The sequence below is a fragment of the Homalodisca vitripennis genome, chromosome 7, assembly GCF_021130785.1.
Source record: "Homalodisca vitripennis isolate AUS2020 chromosome 7, UT_GWSS_2.1, whole genome shotgun sequence".
In the NCBI taxonomy this organism is placed as follows: Eukaryota; Metazoa; Arthropoda; class Insecta; order Hemiptera; family Cicadellidae; genus Homalodisca; species Homalodisca vitripennis.
In genome coordinates this window covers 71,477,383-71,492,540 of record NC_060213.1, presented here as the reverse complement: position 1 = coordinate 71,492,540, position 15,158 = coordinate 71,477,383, and the positions used below count along the sequence as shown (strand labels likewise).

The 15,158-nt window shown below is 36.4% G+C and overlaps 1 long non-coding RNA gene across 3 annotated transcripts; it reads left to right on the top strand.

Moving 5' to 3' along the window:
• Positions 1–12,967: 12,967 nt before the first annotated feature.
• Positions 12,968–14,867, top strand: LOC124366545. 3 transcript variants are annotated; one of them, XR_006922826.1, is made up of 3 exons: positions 12,968–12,982; positions 14,031–14,189; positions 14,614–14,867. It is a non-coding gene; the product is annotated as an uncharacterized LOC124366545 (long non-coding RNA). The 3 variants fall into 3 exon arrangements; XR_006922825.1 differs by lacking the exon at positions 12,968–12,982 and adding an exon at positions 13,575–13,589; XR_006922824.1 differs by lacking the exon at positions 12,968–12,982 and having other exon boundaries at positions 13,134–14,189.
• Positions 14,868–15,158: the final 291 nt, after the last annotated feature.

The following is a 15,158-nucleotide window of genomic DNA, read 5'->3' as shown; positions in this document are numbered from 1 at the left end:
ATCCAAGCTCCCTGAAGGCAGTTTTACACGACTCTCTGGGTTTTAATTTCGAAATTATTCGAACAGCTTTCTTTTGTGTTCTAAATACTGTCACATATGTATTTAGAACAGCTGCCCCATAGTCTCAAACCGTAGGTCAAATGTGGATGTACTATGCCAAAGTAGGCAGTTTTCAGTACATAAAACGAGCAGAATTTTGCTAGATTGTGTAAGACATAAGGGCCTGAGGCAACCTTTGAGCAAACTCTGTCAATGTGATCGCTCCAGGTACATCCCCAGAAACTTGGTGGATTCGGCTTCATCTAAGATAGCTTCATCCACCATCGCAATTGGTCTGTATTCGTCTTCTTGTTGACGGAGACAAAATTTTATTACGTTAGTTTTGGCATAGTTAGTTTTTAGATTTATATTTGGAAAGTGCTCGATGCATGCGTTTACTTCAATAAAGGCTTTGATCTCAAGATCTTGTTTCGTACTTGATCTGATGCAGAGAGTCGTATCGTCCGCATATTGAATCATCTCTCCATTTTGAATTGATTAATTCAATCTGTTGACGTAAATTAGAAAAAGTATGGGCCCCAAAATTGAACCCTGGGGAACACCGTACTGCATTTTTACTTTGCCTGACAGAATGTTCGCGATCTGCACACACTGCTCTCTGCCACTGAGGTATGACGAAAGCCATTTATGCGGCTGACCTCGAACACCACATGTCCATAACTGATGCAACAGTGTCCCATGATGCACACAGTCAAAGGTCTTTGAAAGGTCGAGACATATGCTGAGCACTTGTTCTCGCCTCTCCAAGCCATCAACAACACAGTCAATGAGTTTTGTTACAGCATCAATCGTCGATTTGTTTTTCCTGAATCCGTACTGCTCAGGGTTAAGAATTTCAAACTGTTCAAGAAAACCTTCAAGCCTTCTAATGAAAACCTTTTCGAAAATTTTGCTCATGACAGGAAGAATGGAAACAGGACGGAATTACTTGCGATGCAAGGATCATCCTTTTTAAAGATCGGAACCACTCTTGCTGTCTTCAAAGCTGAAAGGAAAACGCCTTGGGCGAAGGACAGATTTATCAATTTAGTAAGTGGTGTCAAAATGTGCTTGAAGCAACGCTTGCTTAGCCACACGGACATTCCGTTGATGTCGCTGGACTTCTTCGGCTTGAGGTCTCTCAAGACGACTGCCATCTCCACCTCCCCCACAGGAAACAGAACCATGGAAGAGACCGGACTCACTACTACATTTTCTACAAGATTGTCACAACTGAAATATGTGCTTGGTACAGCCACAGTCGAAAAAAAAATATTAAATTCGTTAGCCACTAGAAATGGGTCGTCTGTTAATTTACCGTCAAATTTTAGTTTTGGATTTGATTATTTTGAGTATTTTGTTTGTGATGTAACGCTTTTTATTACTTCCCACGCACTTTTTGAAAAACTTTCTGCGTTCTCTAATTTTTGTTCAACATCTTGTGCTTTAGCGGCTTTTATTTCCATACGATAATTGTGTTTCAACGATCTATAAACATTTTTGAAGTTTTCGTTATTTGATTTTAAATAGATTGAATGGTAAAATTTGATCCTTTCTCTCAAGTAGAGAATATCCTGAGTAATCCAGTTATTACTCTTCCTATGGAATCGCTCCTTTACTATTCTATATGGACAAGTAATATTTAGGTAATAATTAAGGCTGTAATTTAACGCAGTGAATGCTTCCTCTACGTGTTCAAAAGCATCCACAAATGAACAAGATTCTCTTTGGAGGAATCTGTTGAGAATTTTAATGTTTTCAGTTTTAGATTTCTTTTAAATTTTGCTGAAGAGGGTTCGTATTTAGGATTTAATTGTTTAATTACAGTCTCCTGTGCGAAATGGTCAGAGATGGCCGCGTCGAGAACAGTAACAGAGACGCCCGGAAAGTTTGTGATGACGTTTTCGTTGGCCGTACTCGACCTAGCAGTCACTCGAGTTGGTGTGTTCACGGACCAGACTAAGTCAAAAGAAGTGAGAACATCGTGAAACCGCTGGGTTTCTACAATTGCTTTAAGTCTCACCGGAAGATTAAAAATGATGCTCTAAATGACCTTCATTGTTCAAAATGCACGCGTTCAGGCGTCTTCTCATCAAGTTTCGGACCCGTTCAAAAACTCCAGGTGTCTGCTTAATGGTTTCTATTCAATTAGAAATTTTTAATCGGAGTTCTTCAATGGTATCTATTGGGGAAGAGTAAACTAATGTTTTTAAATGTTCACAAAGGTAAAAGTCCAAAGGATTTAAGTCCGGTGATCTTGCTGGCCATGAAACTGGTCCACCTCGGCCTATCGATTGATTTGTGAAACTCTCATTTAGGTTTCCACAAACAGCCAGTTGAGTAGTGCGCTGGTGCCCCGTCATGCACAAACCACATGTTTTGGCGCAAATGCTGAGGTACATCATAAAGCAGGTTAGGTAGCTCGTCTCTTAAACAGTTCAAGTACACCACGCCATTAAGCCTGGGAGGAAGCACGAATACGACTAAATGATCTGCTAAGATTCCAGCCCAAACATTTACTGAAAACTGATGTTGTCGGCGATTAGGTTTGATTACATGAGGATTTCTGTTTGCCCAAATGTGGTTGTTATGGAAGTTAATGATAGCTGTTCTTGTAAAGTGAGCCTCATTGGTAAACAAAATTGTATTTAAAAAGTTTGGATCAGCACATTTTAACAGAAACCATGAAAAAAACAACATGAGGAGCGTAGTCTTGTGGCAAAAGAGTTTGGACATGCTGGAACTGGTATGGGTGTAACGGGTACTTGTGTAGTATTCTCCGAATACTAGATTGGCTGACATTAAACTGTAGTGACAATTCTCTAAGTACTCTTTTCAGGATAATCAGAAATTTCATTAAGAACCAACTATTCTAATTCAACAGTCCCACATGATCTGGCGATGCCTGCATTACTATGCTCCGAAGACTTCAAAGAACCTGTTTCAGATAGGCGTTGATGAATAGTGGCAAAACTCTTGTGCTTGGACACCTGCGGTTAGGAAAGTTCTCTTGATTCAGACGTCTTGCTGAAGTACTATTGCAGCGTCCCAAACCATACATTAAAATGCATGTCTGCTAATTCAGAGTTTGAATACACATGAATATTACCTTCCATTTTTAATAAATGAAACACACAACACAAAATAACTTATTAAATGGATGGAAATAACTGGTTAAAATACTTAACACAAGCACATAGTATCTTTACAGTTTGTTGTTGTTCAACAATAAGTTCACATATGCCATCCAATAAAAAAATTCCCAGCTGATTATTTATTATTTAAAAATGTTTTAACAGTTGTTGTTTAAACGATTAATTATTACGATTAATTGTTACCAATCATATACTCATTCCTTATTATAAAAAAGCAAAACATTGATGTATAGTGTAATACGTGAGGAGTCAATTTCATAAATCTTTTATACATTTGGTTAACTTTGCTTATCATAGTTGTTTTCAGAATTAAATTCTCTACAATCTGTATTAGAAAAAAACAATTTGTTTATTGGTCATTTAACAATGTTATTCAATATCAAACATTTAAGACGGTATTTTTGTTCTTAGATTTTTGGCAAATTTCAAACTTTTTCTCAAGAATTGTTCACACTACAACCTCTAGAGTGGTTTTATTTGATTTTCAGGTGATTTTCCGTATAAATCCATCTTATTAAAGTTAAAAAGTAAGAACAAAACCTTTCAGAATTAGTTAATTTCACCAGATGAACTGAAAACAAAGCAAAATCTTTCGCCAGCCATTACTCAGTAATGGAGGGTTTCCGGACCTACCTTTATATAACATTTTTTTTTTCTTATTTTTATCTCTAAAATCACGTCTTGAAATATTTTACCATATCTCTGACCCAGCCTGTATAGTTTTATATATATATGTATACACACACAAATATATTATACAGATATTTGTATATATTATGTTGTTTGTTTACATTGAATATTAATTAAGAAAACAAATCACTAGACTATTTCGCACCATGATATAAATTATTCACTAATTATAAAGGTATTAATTCATAAACAAAAATGAACAATACCAATTCAATGTTGTATAACTATTATATTATACAAGTAAATTTGAATATATATAATACAAGCAATTTCTTCGTAAAGTTAAACATCCACTAAATGGTTTCACACGGATTTATTCTATTAAGAAATATAATTGGAATGATATAGTTTCAATACGAGAAGGAAACCACTGATAAAATGTTTTCCCAATGTATTTTAGCCGCATTTCAGTACATATTTTCTTATATTCCAAGGTTTGAATTTTAGCACTACCACACACACACACACACACACACACACACACACACACACACACACACACACACACACACACACACACACACACACACACACACACACACACACACACACACACACACACACACACACACACACACACACACACACACACACACACACACACACACACACACACACACACACACACACACACACACACGCACACGCACACACACGCACACGCACACGCACACACACACGCACACGCACGCACACACGCGCACGCACATATATATATATATATATATATATATATATATATATATATATACATTAAATATTGTATAAAAGGCAATACCCTTATTTAATTTCAATAAACATTGAGTCACAAAAAGTACTTGCTCCGCCGGGAGTCGAACCCGGATCTCGCACACAATATATATATTAAGATCATATATTTATTTGATATTATAAATATGATTCATAAAGTGAAACATTAAATACATAGTATTTCAGCTTTTTAAGGTTGAACACAGGTTACTAGTGCTAGGTTTTTCAAGAATAATAATAATAATAATAATAATAATTTTATTGCTTTAGAACATGTACATGTTATAGCAATTGTCAAAGAAGAAAATAAGCTAAAATTTTGGATTCATACATTACATCTAGGTTACTTTCGTACATACAATTAATTCCATCCATCCTACTGCTCATTTATTCGAATTTCCCACTCTAGCACCAGCGTCAGTCAGCCAATTATGTGGTCACCCAAACATGTGCCATGAACTCGTCTGTATTGTAAAAAGCTTCTGAGAGCAATGCACTTTTCAGACGAGTTTTAAATGCCTTAGGCATTGCGGCACTTTTTATGAAATTTGGCAGTTTGTTGACAAACTGAGCTCCTGCCTGAGAAGGCAAGCGCTCATGTACTACCGTCCTGTGTCTCCCAGTTCGGTAGTTGTCCCTGCCTCTAGTCTCATATGAGTGTATATCACTACCTCTGATGAGATTGCATTTTGACTTGAAAAACATAGACGTCTCTAGAATGTAGAGGCAGGGTAATGTCAACAGTTTCAGTTTTCTGAATGCTGGTCTGCACGACTCTCTCCATTGTAGTTTTGCAATTGTTCGAACGGCTTTTTTTTGGAGTGTTAACACTCTAGAGAAATGTGTATTTGCACAGCCTCCCCACAAGACCACTCCGTATGACAGGTGGGGGTATATCAATCCATAGTACGCCGTCATCAGTACCTGAGTTGGGCAGTATTTGGATAGCTGCCTCAAAACATAAATGCCTGAGGACAATTTTGAACAAACGTTGTCTACATGACTATCCCATGTCAACCCTCGATCAAGGTGTATTCCAAGGAATTTAGTCGAGTAGACTTCTTCGATCTCAGTCTCCTCCAACATCACTATAGGACTTTGATCAGAGACGGTCGGCCGCAAACGAAATTGAACAAACACCGATTTTGACGGGTTTGTTTTAAGATTGAGCTCATTGAAATGTTGAATTAAGTTGTTGAGCTCAGTGAATGTTGTCATTTCAAGTTGTGTGTTTTGATTTTTCTTTGAAACAGAGAGTCGTGTCATCGGCATACTGGACTATTCGTCCTTGGTGCAAAGATGAGCCAGCATCGTTGACATACAATAGGAAGAGTAGCGGACTGAGAATGGAGCCCTGAGGAACACCACAACCCAGCTCACCCCCCTCCGACCGTACGTCAGAAATTTTTACGAATTGTGTTCTATTACTAAGATACGATTCAAGCCACAAGAGTGGCACTCCTCGTATCCCGTAATACTCCAGTCTGTGAATTAGGGTGTTGTGATCAACGCAGTCAAATGCTTTAGATAAGTCAAGAAACACACTAAGTGTGTCTCTATGACTTTCAATTCCTTCTACTATCATCTCGACCAGCCCAACTACTGCGTCTATTGTCGACTTCCCATTTCGGAAACCGAACTGGTTTGATGATAGTAAGTTGTGTTTTTCCAAAAAATTCAAGAGTTGACTGAGGAAGATCTTTTCAAAAACTTTACTGAAAACTGGTAAAATTGAGATGGGACGATAATTTTGAACTAATTTGGGGTCACCTTTTTTGAATATCGGGGTGATTTTGGCTTTTTCAGAGAGGATGGAAATATTCCTGAGCGGAGAGAGAGATTTATCAAATGTTCAAGCGGCCTGAACAGGTGCTGTGCACATTGCTTAAGAAGCCACATTGAAACATGATTTAAATCGTTTGATTTTTTTGAAGGAAGATCTCTTATCACTCTGGCAATTTCCTCTTCTGTAGTAGGAGCCAGAGCCATAGAAGCTGCTGGGCTCCTTACCAAAGTGGAATGTGGCTGATGCTGCTTTGGACTGAATCCTTGGTCAGCACCAACCGAGGCAAAAAAATTATTGAAAGCGTCCGCGATTTTGGCTGCATCGCTGACTTGATCGTTTCCAATCTGAAGCTCAATTTGTCTTTCAGTTGGTGGACTTTTATTTTTAATGATAGCCCATGCCGTTTTTGAAAAATTGTTTGACGTGAGCAATTTTTTGGTGACGTCATATGCTTTTGCAGCTCTGATCACCTTTTTATAAATCCGCTTGTAATTTGTAAAAAAAATTTGAAAGCCTCGTCACTCGAGTGCTTGTTGATTTCAGAGTAAAATCGTAATTTCTCCCTTGAAACCAAAATGCCTCTTGTAATCCATTCACATTTTTGTATTGTAGCCTTTTGATGGATTGTTTTTAGGGGACAGCTCACGTTCAGATGGAAAATAAAAGTGTCTTTAAAGTTTTTGAATTGTAATTCAACGGGATCTCTAAAATTTAGGCAGTTCCAACTCTCTCTCGAAAGAAAAGAGTTTAGAAGAGCAATGTTTGAGGGCTTTGTGTTTCTGATTGTTGTTTGTATGATTGGGTCCCGTGCTGGTTTGAGACCACTGACAATGGCCTGTTGGCCATAGTGGTCTGAGATGGCTGTGTTGATCACAGACACCCGGAGGTCAGTCAAGTTTGATATGATGTTATCTATCGCAGTCGCTGAAGTGCCGGTAATCCTTGTTGGTGTGTCTATTGAACAGACAAGACCGAAGGACCCCAACAAGTCAGCGAAATGTTTCGTCAAGGGACTATCGATATCTAGGACATCAATGTTAAAATCTCCCATGACGATAAATTTTCGATCCCTCCTTGTCATGTCAGTCAGAAGTTTTTCAAATTTGGAAAAGAATTGTTTTTCATCTCCGTTTGGGGACCTGTATACTCCAATTACTTGGATTGTGCTGTTGTTTCTGTGAATGTTTACCCCTGTGACTTCTAAGTCTTTGTCAGTTGTGCTTTCGACAGAAACAGGGGTAAACGAAAGATTGTTCCGAGCAAAAACCGCAACACCCCCACCTTTGGCTGAGGTGCGACAGCATTTGTTAGCCAATTGGTAATTTTGAATGTTGAAGTGTTCAATGTTGCTGCTGTTAAATCCGTGTTCGGATATGACTAGCACGTCGGGAAGAAGCTCTTCGCACAAGAGGGAAAGTTCCATTCTCTTGTTTGTAGCCATTTGTGCATTTTGATGCAAAAATGTCAAGCTATCTGAAAATTTGTTTTTCGAATTTGTTTTTTTAAATTTCGATTTGAGGTCAGTCAATTTGTTTTGGTGACTAGTAGTGGGTTCCCTAAAAAATTTTGTTTTTCTAATATATTGCCATGCTGCTGGTGTCCTGTGCTCTTAACGGCGTCAGCGAATGATTCAAAATGCAACACCCTTGGCTGCTTTGGCGTCTCCTGAAGATCGGGTTCCGGTCCTCCTTCGGTTCTCGACATAGCAGTGGGCAGTGAGTGGCTAGGTGCAGCGACAAGCGGAGGTTTGTGGCGGCGAAGGTCTGGTGCCATGGTGGCCAGGTGCGCAATCATGAGGCACGTCAGTAGTCGCTTCCCACTCTCGCGAAGATGCTGGCCGTGAGAGGTGAATAACTGTCGCCCGATGCGGCTAATGTCGAGCATCTCCACTCCCTCACTCCGAACACAGAGCTCGCTGATGTAGGCATTTGCTACTCTGATGGTCTCCTGTATCGGGCTATCGGGGGGCAGATCGTGCCTTGGAAATAAAGGCGTTATCAGGACTTTAGACGTCCTGCAGTTTTTAATTATTTCTTCAAGGTTGTTGAAGATTATGTTCTGTCTCCCTGCAGCTACATCGTTGTTCCCGGAGATCAAGACGAAACAGTTGTCTGGAGGAGGGGCGGCGTCTGGGATTGTGTTGAGGAGGCCGGCTCCGGGTTTACAGGTTCCCCATACATTAGTAACACCGTCCACTCCCGCCCTCATCATACTGGCAAGATGTCGGGCATGGCTGTCGCCTACAATAGAGACAGTCTTAAATGGCAGTTTTTCTTTCTTGTTTTCAGCAAACATGTACTCTTTTTTCGTTTTGCACTTTTCAATAGAATGATTTGTTTGTTTCTTTTTGTTTGATTTTCGTTTCCTCTTTTTTGTAGCAACTGCCGTGTATGTGTCGTCCTCTTCCTGTATTTTAGATAGGATCTCGTAACTGTTGCTAATTATAATATTATTTGGGGTTTGAATACTATTGAGTTTTTCAAAAGACAACAACTTTTCATTTTTTAATGTTTTGATTTCCTCTTCCAAGGTCTTGATGGTAGTCAACATGTTTTGTACTTCCTCTTTTAATAATGGACACCTCTCACAAGATCGGTTAAATGAGTCTGTGGTCTGACAATATTGATTTTTAGCGTGAGGCGGAGAAGTAGACACGTTCACAGAAGAACGTGCCACAAAAACCTGATCCGTGTACTCGAGGAGCCTCTGATCCGATTCTATCGAGTGGTCAAGGATGACTTTCATCTGCTCCTGGAGGTCGAAAATCTTCTGATTGAGGGCTTGGTTTTCTATATGGAGTTGAGACGGACACGGGGCCGACGGCGTGGGCGGGTCAGGTGTACCAACGGCAGCGCAAGGTGGCGAGCCGGCTGGTGATACAGCAGCAGGCGTGGCAGAGGCTGCAGGTGACGATGGTGTGGCTTCCGGTGAAGAGTCTGGGTCGGGCGTGGAGCAGATAGCCGCGGGTGCTGCCGGCGGCGTGTGGGGCGCCGAGGATGCCGGTGACGTGACAGCGCGGGGCAACGGTGACAGGAGCGACCGCATCGTGACGGGGTGTTCCCCAGTATGGGTTTGGTTACCTGCAGTCACTAAAGTCTGATTCACATCAGTTTTGATGGAAGCACCACAACTTCTTCCCAAGCACCGCCAAGATGTCTCGCCGTTCTTCAGAACCCTGTGATGTCTGTACTTTATCCCGTTGAAGATGATACATGGTTTACCAGTTCTCGTTTTCTCAATTTTGAACATTTGATAAATAATAAATTATCAATTAGTGAATAGTTACGGTAACCAATAAATATATAAATAAATAAATAATTATCACTAAGTAAGACAAATAATTACTAATAAATAAATAAATATATAAAATGCAATAAAATTTTAACAATAACAATGTGATAAAAAACTTTTATAAAAACAAATTAATTTGCTAAGTATAAGGATTAAAATAAGTTAAGTGGTCACAAGTAATAAAGAAAAAGAAGAATGAATATTTTACATTGTATAAAAAAACTGCCATACATGGTTTAGTTGATCATTAATAATAAACTTAAACGGTAATTTATTAGCCCACAACAATTTTTAATTTACGTTGATGATGATATAAATCAAGTTTATCAAAACTGTTAATAAGGTATAGTCTGTCTGAAAAGTATAATATTATAAGTTAGAAGTCCTCGTTATTTAAGATAATATGGCATAATCCAAACGAGTTACGGTGAGTATTATTGCTGAATGTAGGGTAATCAGCATTTCTTAAGGGATAGTTGTGTTATCAAAGTATGTCGGGTGAATTGACACATTTAAACAAGTTTATTAGCAATTATGCAGCACTATAAAGAGTCCAACCATCCCAACTCAATCATAGTGTGTAATATGTGTCAATGAAAGGGAACGATATATCGATTGCTCCTTTTCAAACATTTTTATATTTGTATTTTCTTTTCGACTAAGGTAAAAATAATAAAGATTTAATCGTGTTTACCGCTAAATGCGGATACCAAAATCTACTCCGAGATAGCACCAACATTTTTACATGTACATACCAAAATTATTTATTTTTAACTTTTAATACATTGTAACTATCATGTTATATTGGATTATTTTGTATATTAAATTACAATAGGAATTAAACTATTGCACGGTTTATCTGCAATAAATGCTTTTGTTTTTGCATTAAATAGATATTTCTACCTATCATTTTAAATACAGATTTAGTCTTTGTTGCAAGACCATTTCAACGTTTAAGGGTGTAGATTACCTTCTAATCTATTTATTTATTTGTTGCAAATACCTTCGGTAAATGACGCACGTTGTGTGTCAAATGGCATCATATTAGGACATGGGTAAGTTGAACAAATATATTTCTTTTATCGTTCTAAACCAGTGTTACTACGCTAGTATTCTGTAATTAAACTGCCCTTATGATTATAAATAAACCCTAAAGTATTCAAAATAGATACAAGCATCCAATGGCAAGACATATAGCTTGGTATTTATTCTGTATAAACAGTGAATAGTAGATAACGAGGTTTTTTTATAACTATGTTTGCTCTTTCATGGAAACAGTATATCACGAAGTTAACCTGCTTATTTTGTTATTAGTCACAATTGCAACATAAATTGCACGTCTAAATCAACTTCCAAAGTTCCAACATTCATTGCATTTCTATTTTATTAAGTAGGTAACCACACTAATTAAAAAAGGGGACGAGACGGAGTATCTCATTTAAAAGCTGGTCATTGACTGAAAGTTCCAAAATTAATTGAATCTCTTGAGTACAATAAACGAAATTACTGCAGGTTGTCTTCTACCTTAAGAGTATATCTTAAGACTTAGTCAAACATCAACAGCCTGTTGACATTGTAAAACTGTACAGTTACCCTTGACAAACGTTATGTTTTGAATACGAACTATATCATTGGTTTTGGAACCGCTGCTACCGATGTATGTTGAAAATGTCTTCGACTACGTTAAGGAATTAGACAAGTTGACAAGGATGGAGACAATACAAAATAATGGCTGACTTCTATGCTCATAAATTAAGAGCTAAACGATTTTTTTTAATATTTTTAAAGGTGACTACTTAGGAGTAGCAACATTTAGTATTGATTGCCAGAAAAAACATGCCACTTTTGGACCAACTACCTACTACTCCCGGCATATTTATATTTATAATTTTACTATCGTATACGGAACTTTAAAATCTAAACTTACTAAAGAAAATGTGTTTTCCTAAATGATATCTGAATTTGAATGGAAAAAGGTTCTTTTCAAATCTACTCTATTATTGGCTAAAAAGTAGTTTACACATCTCCCTGAAGAGGTACAAACGGTAAGGCAAGTTTCAGATGGTAGTGGCGGGCAAAATAAAATTTCAATAATGCTGCTGATGGCGCAGAAATAGTTAGGACATGACAACACATCTAAACAGTTTAGTTTGTTTTTTAAGTAACTGTGTATTATTACCTACCCCTTACCTAGTGTTTCATCACATAAAAAAACTGTGCACAAGATAACTAGTATTGTTTTAACGGAATAGTATTTTGAAATATTTGCCAACCATTCTACTGCGGTGAAGCTTTCAGAATGAGAAGTATTTTACTGGAAAATATAACAAATTTATTGTTTGAAAACTTTGAAAACATGGTATTTCCAAATCAGTAAATAATCACGGATTATAATAAAACGTAAAAATACCCCTCAAAATAGCTACAATATCGTCTTACAAGATGAAAGTGTTTTAACGCGTGATATAGGACGTGATTTATTTATAAAATACCTTGGCTGTTATCAAACACATATGTTTTTTGCCTGAGGGGTTAGGGTTAATGATGTAAAGGTGCTGCTTACTAAGCAATATGGTACAGACTAGCGGAATTATGTGGTGATAACCCTCTATGTAGGTTTAGAGAAGTCGTAACAATAGAAGTATTTAGTAACAAATGTGTTAATAAAAATGATTGTTAATACACCTGATATTAACTGCATCTTTTTCAAATTCTAGTAGTGAAATAAATTGTTATTCTATACTTATTTTATATAGTAAATTTTGTGGACTAGTAAACTTCGTAGTGCTAGTAAATACCTTTGTTCACTTAATCTTCACAATAAAACACATTTCACGGCTATTCATTTAAAAAAACAGATTTAATAAAAATGATATAATAATAATATATATATCTTTATTATATCTTTATAAAATATAGAATATAAAATTGTATTGTTACAGTACATTTAGTGTAGCTGATAGTTAAAATTTTATCAATACACTTATTACTGCGTACAAAATTGTACGTAGTTACAGACTATTAAACGTCAAAGTTATATAGAAACTTGTTTCAATTTTAATGGTTTATTGTGATAACATAAACGCTAAATTGGAATAAGAACAATAAATGAAACATAAAAGGAAATGTGCTCTGTAATAAAAAATTAATTATCCCAAAAATGTTTGTCACGTATCAGTAGATTTTTGCTTGAAAACGCCTATTATGTAGAGATCGTATAAATATCGTAAGAGTCGAACTGTACAATAATTTATCTGGTTTCAATCTTAAGGTAAGTCTCAGCTATTACCATTTGCTCTTTATTCTAGTTTCCTTAATCACAGAGCTTCTAATAACCAAACTCCTACTATGTTACTAACAAACAGTTTCAAATATGTGTTTAGAGTGGGTTTTTCCCGAGGTTGTTTTATAAACAAGAAAAATCTTAATATTTAACTGAAATGCTTTTTAATTTCAGGAAAAACCGTAATATTTACGGTTAATAGCTTAAATTTAACTGACACTAAAAGAGACAGAAATATTAGATTACATAATTACAAACAATTTAAGTTTCAGAACAGAGCTTGATAAGTAGTGATGCAGATATCAAAGATAAAGTTAATTTCTAACACGTATTCCAGCAATGAATTTATTGTGGCTATTATATTATAAATACTCCCATTTTCTTACTGTTATAAAACCAAACTTCACGAAAAAAGCTCCGAAGGCTTTAACTTAAAGTACTCGAATATTGCGAACTCATTTTGCATTTTGATTTGGCATTTTCACAGTGAGTTAAAGAAAAAAATAAAATTAGATATGCTATGAATACACAAAACATTATTCCGTAACTGCAACCCAAAAACAACAAGACTCCTATAACGCACACCCTTAAAAAGGTATACTTTGAAGTGTTGCATTGAATCTTAATTAATCTTTTTATATGAAATTTTTATATATCTATGTACTCCAAAATTTGCTAAAACAAAAGATGACTTTTTAAAGCTAATGGTAAAATACAAATTAACATTAAAGCGTCTCCCTAGAAACACTTCTGCTTGTTTATAGAGCAGACAGAAAATGAGTCTCACTATCACCTGTTACTTTTACCTTTTCTTTCACACTTAATGGCATCTTATTTTACACCGTTGTTCTATAAAATCTCATGTCAGAATATATAGAAATAAACTCTCATTAAACGAATCAACCTTTTAATATGGGAACGTGTTGATTAGTTTGAGTTTCACAATCATTTTGCAGTTATAACTCTCTATTGGCTCACATATTTACCACACACATATATTCCTGTCATATTTCTTATACACCTGTTCATGTTGCAGTAAGGCCAAGATGTGGTGTGTGTTGGTCACAGCGAGTCTCACAATATTTTTTCTAGGGGTTTGCACCCTCATCGCAAGAAGAAAATGTTGTGGTTGAAGATATGTACAGAGGTTCTATACCCCCATTTTCCCCACGAACGGGAAGAGATGTGAGTGATGGTAAGTTTAATCAAAAGCATTTTGGTTTACAATGACGTTTGTTTTATAGCTCAAACCTTTCAACTCAGAATATAAGACCTAATTGCGATGTTTAGCTAATCTTGTGGTATTTTACCATCTTAAAGCATACTATATGGTATGCAACAGAATATTATTATGGCATAGCATGGACCTAATGTTAGGTTTAGTAAAACTGCACAATACAACATAGCACACACCAATCATTAGAATTTGTTCTTGAAAATACTAATTAGGCGGCTTTATATTAACAGGATACGCTAATACTTAATAGCTTTTTTTAAGTACCCCTCCTTTAGCGTCAGTTTTGAAAAGTAGAGGGAAATAATTTGCCTCTACAATTATCTAATAACACCGTTTACTATCTATAAATGTGCATGGTACTTACTATAATGATTTATTCTAGAATTGAATGAAAAGCTCGTTGACGACAACAATGACAGTGACATGGAACACATTTGCTATCCTCCTAAATGTGTTATATAGTATTGTGTCCCTAGACCGGGGGGCAAGTAATTACAGCCAATCTTTCTAGCCTTGTCGGTCCTATCCATTAAGGTGACCTGCATCCACATCACGTTTTACAGCATAGTCTTCAACTACGGCCACATTGCACTTACTTGTAATCCATAATAATTATTAATAAAGTATTTAAAATAATATATTGATATTCTTATCATCCTGAAGTCATTAGTATCTAAATACAGCAGAAAATAGTGTAAATACTTTATATACCTACGAGGTATATAAAGTTCGAAAGTATCTACGTACAAAGTAACACTCAAAAAATCCTTTTTTATGTTTGCTAAAACTTCTGTTTGTGTCCACAAATAACAAGGAAATTATAACTGTGTGTAGGCTATAAAATGGATCTAAAGTAAATGTTGACGCCCTCTACAGAATTTTTTATAGTTAAATGTATACCGTCACGTCGCGAGGACACATAAAAAC